Source organism: Oryctolagus cuniculus, chromosome X, assembly GCF_964237555.1.
Source record: "Oryctolagus cuniculus chromosome X, mOryCun1.1, whole genome shotgun sequence".
In the NCBI taxonomy this organism is placed as follows: domain Eukaryota; kingdom Metazoa; phylum Chordata; class Mammalia; order Lagomorpha; family Leporidae; genus Oryctolagus; species Oryctolagus cuniculus.
Genome location: NC_091453.1, coordinates 133,785,922 through 133,794,968, shown reverse-complemented (window position 1 = coordinate 133,794,968; position 9,047 = coordinate 133,785,922). Strand labels below are relative to the sequence as shown.

Below are 9,047 nucleotides of genomic sequence, written 5' to 3'. Positions count from 1 at the left end.
CAACAAATGTTTTTAAAAATAAAATATGTCACCAGTAAGTTCCAGAATATAGCCAAGATAAGCATTTGTGACCAGTGAATGATTATCCAATTCCACAGGTACTAATGCAGCTCAGGATTATTCTCCTGGACAAAAGAATTATTACCCATTTTAAAGGCTAGAGGGGGCTCCCAGGGCTAGAGAAAATGTACCCCAGACTAGCCTCACTTCCTATTATCTTCTTAGATGATATCAATATACTTCAATTCAGTAAGTGCTTATAGAAAATGTACTATTATTATTTAGTTATTTAATCTTCACAAAACCTCTTTAAGGTATATAAAAGTAAAGTTTTCAAATTGTTTATTCATGAAAGAACCAACAAGAAGAGGAAATATCATTTTAGAGAGTATCAGAAGATTACTGATTTATATAGTCAAGAAAGTATACTGGCAAATGATAAATTAACTGGCTAACTTTCTGAGGGGGCAATAAGACATTTTTTCTTTGTGGTTATGCTCTCTGTGATGCTATAAAATCACAATAATATATCGATTTATCTATATTTATAATTCTAACCTTGTAAGCCTCAAAAACAATTTTTATCACTTTTATATTTTTAATCAATTAATTTAACATTCATCTGTCAGTATTCCCTTCTGACTGCTTATGTAAATCTCCATTTTCATACTCTTTAAGTGGCTATTAGAAAATTGTCTAGTGTAGCATCAAAATGTCAACCAAGCATTACTTTATATTTTCTATGTTTGGGATAATTGTTTTTATTTTGCAAGTAGCTGTTCTAATTATGCCCAGTTTATAAATAAGAAAATATAGACCCAGAGTAGTTTAGTCATTATTATTTTATTTTTACCAGTGAGAAAAACCAAAGTTCAAATAGGTTACATGTCCAGTCCAATCCCACTCATCTAGTGAGTGATAGAGTTGTGATTTGAATCCAAACATTTAGCAATAAGATATTCTGCTGCACATCAAAGGGTTGTTTCCTATTCTCAGAAAACGCACAGTTTAATAATGAAGACAATTAGACATGCAGCTACATGTATATTATATATATATATATATATATGAAAAGGGCTAAGCAGATGGTTATATAACAAAATTATATCCTTCTGTGTTCATTCAGCTACTATGGAAAACAGTATGGGGTTTCCTTGGAAAACTAACACTAAAACTACCATATGATCCTGCAGCCCACTACTGGGTATATATTCAAGGGAAATGAATCATTCTGTCAAAGACATATCTGGGGTTGATATTGTGGTCTAACCGTTTAAGCTGCCACCTGTAACACCAGGCGGCATCCCATATGGCCACCAGTTTGAGTCCCAGCTGCTCCACTTCCAATCCAGCTCCCTGCTAATGTGCCTGGGAAAGCAGCAGAGGATGCCCTAAGTCCTTGGGCCCCTGCACCACCCACAAGGGAGAACTGGATGAAGCTCCTGGCTCCTGACTTTGGCCTGATCATAGAGGCCATTTGGGGAGTGAACCAGCAGATGGAGTATCTCTCTCTCTCTCTCTCTCTCTTTCTGTAACTCTGTCTTTTAAATAGATAAAATTTAAAAAAAAACATTTTTTTAACTTTTATTTAATGAATATAAATTTCCAAAGTACGGCTTATGGATTACAATGGCTTCCCCCCCATAACGTCCCTCCCACCCGCAACCCTCCCCTTTCCCACTCCCTCTCCCCTTCCATTCACATCAAGATTCATTTTCGTTTCTCTTTATATACAGAAGATCAGTTTAGCATACATTAAGTAAAGATTTCAACAGTTTGCTCCCACACAGAAACATAAAGTGAAAAATACTGTTTGAGTACTAGTTATAGCATTAAATCTCAATGTACAGCACACTATAAGGACAAAGATCCTACATGAGGAGTAAGTGCACAGTGACTCCTGTTGTTGACTTTACCAATTGACACTCTTGTTTATGGCATCAGTAATCAACCTAGGCTCTTGTCATGAGCTGCCAAGGCTATGGAAGCCCCCTGAGTTCACTAACTCTGATAATTTTTAGACAAGGTCGTAGTCAAAGTGGAAGTTCTCTCCTCCCTTCAGAGAAAGGTACCTCCTTCTTTGAAGACCTGTTCTTTCCACTGGAATCTCACTCACAGAGATCTTTCATTTAGGTCTTTTTTTTTTTGCCAGAGTGTCTTGGCTTTCCATGCCTGAAATACTCTCATGGGCTTTTCAGCCGGATCCGCATGCCTTAAGGGCTGATTCTGAGGCCAGAGTGCTGTTTAGGACATCTGCCATTCTATGGGTCTGCTGTGTATCTCACTTCCCATGTTGGATCGTTCTCTCCCTTTTTTATTCTATCAGTTAGTATTTGCAGACACTATTCTTGTTTATGTGATCCCTTTGGTTCTTAGTCCTATCATTACGATCAATTGTGAACAGAAATTGATCACTGGGACTAGTGAGATGGCATTGGTACATGCCACCTTGATGGGATTGAATTGGAATCCCCTGGTATGTTTCTAACTCTACCGTTTGGGGTAAGTCATCTTGAGCATGTCCCGAATTGTGCATCTCTTCCCTCTGTTATTCCCACTCTTATATTTAACAGCGATCACTTTTCAGTTAAGTTTCAGCACTTAAGAGGAATTGTGTATTGATTACAGTATTCAACCAAAAGTATTAAGTAGAACAAACAAAAAATACTAAGAGGGATAACATATCACACAATTATTCTCAGGTGTTTAAATTTTAACTGAAATGTTGTCGCTCCCCCAGTCGCGGAGGAACGACACAGGACCCTGCGCTGTTCTTTTGTCTGCTCGGCCCTTCCCGGGTTTGCTGATGGTCCTTCCCGGGTTGGCTGCCAATCCTTCCACCTCCGTGGAAGGGCGGAGCCCCCTGCCACTTTCCCCACTTCCGCGGGGGAGCGGCACACCGCTGGCCGGCTCTCTCGGGGGCTGCTCAGATGTTATTTGGATGTTCCCCTTAGATGTTCCTGGTGCATGTTGTCTCTCTCCTCCTTTATAGTCCTCTTCCACCAATCCCAACTCTGCTACCCACACGCCGAGCATGCTGCTCTTCTCCAATCAGGAGCAAGATCAGCTCCTGCAGCTCAGTCAATCAAATTGGCGAGAGGCAGCTGTGTAGAAGTTGTTTACTCCCTTCTCAGCACCATATTGTGGGAGAGCAGATGCATAGAATAAGTCTTAATTCCAGTAACTTAGTCTAGTCCGAGTTGCTCCCCACAAAATGTGATCCCTGTTAGGAATTTGGAAAACATTATGCTGAGTGAAAAAAAAAACATTTTTTAAAAAAGAGATTTGTACTCCCATGTTTATTACAGCAGTATTCACAATAGCCAATAAAAGGGGAAACAAAAGTGCCCATTAACTGATGCATTGAGAAAATGTGCAACATATACATAATATACATAATGACATATTATTTAGTCTTTAAAAAGAATCACATTTTGTAATTTGCAACAACACAGATGGAACTGGAGGTCATATATTATGTGGAATTGAGAAAATGTGATCTGATAGAAGTTAAAAGTGCAACGGTGGTTACAAGAGGCTAGCAAAAGTAGGGGAGAGAAAGGAAAAGGGAAAGGTGATTAATGGATACTAAGTTGTAGTTAGATAGGAATAAAAAGTGATTACACGGGAGAGCTCCAAGATGGCGGAATAGGGAGGGAGGGAGCTGATAGTATGGGAAAAGATAATTTAATAAAAGTGGAGATACTGTAGTTTCAGGGAAGAGTTAGGGAAAAACTGCAGAGGAAACTCTTCTGGAACTAGTGGGACACGGTGGATGTATGTGGAGGGCACGGGTGCCCACGGCTTGGGACCTCAGTGCTGGAAAGGGAGGTGAGGTGAAACCACAGTAGCTGGAGACACTGGCAGAAAAGTGGCAGGAAGAGTCTAGAGGGAACGAGGCTTGAAGTCCCATAGGGGAAGGTACACCAACCTAACTAGAGGAGAGAAAAAAAAAAAAAAGGGACCGGGACGGACAAATTCTCTCTCTCCACTCACCTCACAAAGGTGGGGAAAACATTACAGCAGGCGTCATTTTGGACATACATAACAGCTGCACAAGCTCAGGGCTGTGCCCACCCTCAGCCAAGCAGAAAAACCTGACTCTCATGGGGAGAAATAACAGGAGGTTAAGACCTAGTGAATGTGTGGAACTTATGAACTGGGACTGTTAAAAAAAAAAACTGAGGGTGTGTGGGAGAACTCACAGTGTGCCTGAGAGGTACTCTTGTACTCTTGGTGGGAGACTCCACAGTCTCGGTAACCTTGGCAACCCGGTAGGAGACACAGCAGGGGAATACGAGCTTACACTGAGGACTGAACAGATCCTTTGTGTTGTCCTTGGGACAGAGCAGAGGACTATTATACCTACTGGGGCTAGTGCTCAGGCAATGATTGCCTTCAAGGGAGAATAGCTCAGCTGAATGGAATTACTTCCCTTCTGAATAAAAGAGAGAGAGAGAGAGAGAGAGAGAGAGAGAGAGAGAGAGATTTGCCACGCCAAACCTGGGTGTGTCACCTTTGGCACACCCTTAACACTGAAGAACAGAACTGAACAGAGCACCCACCACAAGCCTCTAGAGATTCACCAAAAGCAGGCACTTAATCTAGAGTCATAGTATAGAAAAGAAGACACCAAAGAGTATCTCCACAATGCCAAACAATAAACGCAGAAACCAAGGAAACAAGAACAAGGAAGATATTATGATGCCCCCAAATGAACATGACACTCCAATACAAGATTGTGAAGATGATGAGATAGAAGAAATGCAAGATACAGATTTCAAAAAATTTATGATAAGAGCATATGTTCTCAAAAACAAATTCTTGAACTACAGAAATCCTTACTGGACAGGATAGAAAATCTCTCTCAGGAAAATGAAATCTTAAGGAGGAATCAAAATAAAATGAGGATTATAGTAGAACATGAAATTGTGATATTGAAGAGAAATCAAAATGAAATGAAGAATTCAATGGAACAAATGACAAATGTATTTGAGAGCCTTAAAAACAGAATCAGTGAGATAGAAGAGAGAATATTGGACTTAGAAGACAGAGCACAGGAAAGTATACAGTCAAACCAAAGAAAAGAAGAGGAAATTAGAAATCTAAAAAATATTGTTAAGAATCTACAGGACACTATTAAAAACCCAACATTCGGGTTCTAGGAGTTCCTGAAGGCATGGAGAGGGAGAAAGGATTAGAAGGCCTTTTTAGTGAGATATTAGCAGAAAATTTCCCAGGTTTGGAGAAGGACAGAGAAATCCTAGTCCAGGAAGCACATAGAACCCCCAATAAACATGACCAAAAGAGATCCTCACCACGACACCTTGTAATCAAACTCACCACAGTGAAACATAAAGAAAAGATCCTAAAATGTGCAAGAGAGAAACGTCAGATTACTCTCAGAGGATCTCCAATCAGACTCACAGCTGACTTCTCATCAGAAACACTACAGGCTAGGAGGGAATGGTGAGACATAGCACAGGTGCTAAGAGAGGAAAACTGCCAGCCCAGAATATTATATCCTGCAAAGCTATCATTTGTGAATGAAAGTAAATTAAAGACCTTTCATAGCAAACAGAAATTGAAAGAATTTGTCACCACCCATCCAGCCCTGCAAAAGATGCTTAAAGATGTGTTACACACAGAAACACAGAAACACGACCATCAAGGTATGAAAGAAGGTAAAGGAAGAAAACCTCCCAGTAAAAGATCACACGAAGTTCAAAGCATTTATTAGAAATATCTATGGGAAAATGGCAGGTCAAAGTTCCTACTTATCACTAGTCACACTGAATGTTAATGGCCTCAACTCTCCAGTTAAAAGACACAGACTGGCTGAATGGAATAAGGAGCAAAACCCATCTATTTGATGCTTACAAGAAGCACATCTTCCAACAAAGATGCATGCAGACTGAAAGTGAGAGCCTGGAAAAAGATATAACATGCCAACAGAAACCAGAAAAAGCTGGTGTAGCCATCTTAATATCAGACAAAATAAATTGTAACACAAAAACTGTTAAGAGAGACAAAGGGGGGCACTATATAATGATTAAGGGACCAATTCAACAGGAAGATGTAATTATTATCAATGTATATGCACCTAATCACAGGGCACTGGTTTATTTAAAAGATTTGTTAAGGGACTTAAAGGGAGACTTAGACCCCAATACAATAGTACTGGGGGACTTCAATACTCCACTCTCAGAAATAGACATCAACAGGACAGAAGATCAACAAGGAAACAGCAGATTTAATCGACACTATAGCCCAGATGGATCTAACAGATATCTACAGAACTTTCAATCCTACATCTAAAGACTTTACATTCTTCTCAGCAGTGCATGGAACCTACTCAAGGATTGACCACATACTAGGCCATAAAGCAAGTCTCAGCAAATTCAAAAGATTTGGAACCAGGCCGAGCCCACCTTAGCCCACCAACAAGCCGCGTCTCCGCCGTCTCCGCTGCCAGGCCGCCCGTGCCATGCCCGCCGCCAGCTCTGAGCTGCCGTCGCCGCCCACAGCGCAGGAGCAGGGCGCCGAGGCGCGGCCGCCCCACAGGGAGCTGCAGTACCTGGGGCAGATCAAGCACATCCTGCGCTGCGGCTTCAGGAAGGAGGACCGCACGGGCACCGGCACCCTGTCGGTGTTCGGCATGCAGGTGTGCTACAGCCTGAGAGATGAATTTCCTCTGCTGACAACCAAACGTGTATTCTGGAAGGGTGTCTTGGAGGAGTTGCTGTGGTTTATCAAGGGATCCACAAATGCTAAAGAACTGTCTTCCAAGGGAGTGAAAATCTGGGATGCCAATGCATCCCGAGACTTTTTGGACAGACTGGGATTCTCCACCAGACAAGAAGGGGACCTGGGTCCAGTTTATGGCTTCCAGTGGAGGCATTTTGGTGCAGAATACAAAGATAAGGACTCAGATTATTCAGGTCAAGGAGTAGACCAACTGCAGAAAGTGATCGATACCATCAAAACCAACCCTGATGACAGAAGAATCATCATGTGTGCCTGAAATCCCAAAGACCTTCCTCTGATGGCGCTGCCCCCATGCCATGCCCTCTGCCAGTTCTACGTGGTGAATGGGGAGCTGTCCTGCCAGCTGTACCAAAGGTCGGGAGACATGAGCCTGGGCGTGCCCTTCAACATCGCCAGCTATGCCTTGCTCACCTACATGATCGTGCACGTCACCGGCCTGAAGCCAGGTGATTTTGTACATACTTTGGGAGATGCCCATATTTACCTGAACCACATTGAGCCTCTGAAAACTCAGCTTCAGCGAGAACCAAGACCTTTCCCGAAGCTCAAAATTCTTCGAAAAGTTGAGACGATTGATGATTTCAAAGCTGAAGATTTTCAGATTGAAGGGTACAACCCACATCCAACTATTAAAATGGAGATGGCTGTTTAGTGTGTTTTCGCAATGGTTGTTGGAAGGATATTATCAGTCTTCAGGGATTGGGCTAAAGGTGAAAGTTCTTTTTGCTCTAAAGGAGAAAGAAACTAGGTAAGAAATCCATCTGATTTTTCACTTATTATTCATTAATTTCTAAGAATGTTGCCACTGGCAAATATAACTTTGGTTCTTTGAGTAACAAAAAGATGAACCTGTTTAACTCTGAGAGTGTAGGAAAATGCTGAATTTATGAAGTGAGGAGTAGAAATGTATATACTCTTGAAATATGTACATATATTTTCATCTTGTCTTTATGAAAAAAGTTCAGTAAGTTTCAAGAATTGTGAATTCCTCCAAATTTGAGTGAGCTCAATGACACTGCCAATCATGATGTATAATGTGGTTATGAACATTTATAATTACATTTGTTTTATATATTACTATAATAAAGTGTTTGTATTTGTCCATGTCAAAAAAAATTAAAAAAAAGAATTGGAACCATACCATGCAGCGTCTCAGACCACCATGGAATGAAGCTGGAAATTAGCAACTCAGGAATCCCTAGAGCATATGCAAACACATGGAGACTGAACAACATGCACCTGAATGAACACTGGGTCATAGAAGAAATCAAAAGAGAAATCAAAAACTTTCTGGAAGTAAATGAGGGTAACAACACACATAACAAAACTTATGGGAGACAGCAAAAACAGTGTTGAGAGGAAAGTTTATAGCAATAGGTGCCTGCATCAAGAAATTGGAAAGGCACCACATAAATACGCTTTCAGTGCATCTCAAGGATCTAGAAAAACTGCAACAAACCAGACCCAAAACTAGTAGGAGAAAAGAAATAATTAAAATCAGAGAAGAAATCAACAGAATTGAATCGAAAAACATTACAAAAGATCAGATGGTTTTTTGAAAAAATGAAGAGCTGGTTTTTTGAGAAAATAAACAAAATTGACACCCCATTGGCCCAACTAACTAAAAAAAGAAGAGGAAAGACCCAAACCAATAAAATCAGAGATGAAAAAGGGAATGTAATAACAGACACCACAGAAATAAAAAGAATCATCAGAAATTACTACAAAGAGTTGTATGCCAGCAAACAGAGAAATCTATCAGAAATGGATAGATTCCTGGACACATGGAACCTACCTAAGTTGAACCATGAAGACATAGAAAACCTAAACAGACCCATAAATGAGACAGAAATTGAAATCAGTAATAAAGGCCCTCCCAACAAAGAAAAGCCCAGGACTGGATGGATTCACTGCTGAATTCTACCAGACATTTAAAGAAGAACTAACTCCAATTCTTCTCAAACTGTTCAGAACAATCAAAAAAGAGGGAATCCTCCCAAATTCTTTATATGAAGCCAGTATCACCTTAATTCCTAAACCTGAAAAAGATGCAGCATTGAAAGAGAATTACAGACCAATATCCCTGATGAACATAGACGCAAAAAGCCTCAATAAAATTCTCGCCAATAGAATGCAACAACACATCAGAAAGATCATCCACCCAGACCAAGTGGGATTTATCCCTGGTATGCAGGGATGGTTTAATGTGCGCAAGACAATCAATGTGATACACCACATTAACAGACTGCAGAAGAAAAACCATATGATTATCTCAATAG

The 9,047-nt window shown here is 40.6% G+C and overlaps 1 pseudogene; it reads left to right on the top strand.

Moving 5' to 3' along the window:
• Positions 1–6,346: 6,346 nt before the first annotated feature.
• On the top strand, positions 6,347–7,555 carry LOC127488159 (thymidylate synthase pseudogene; annotated as a pseudogene).
• Positions 7,556–9,047: the final 1,492 nt, after the last annotated feature.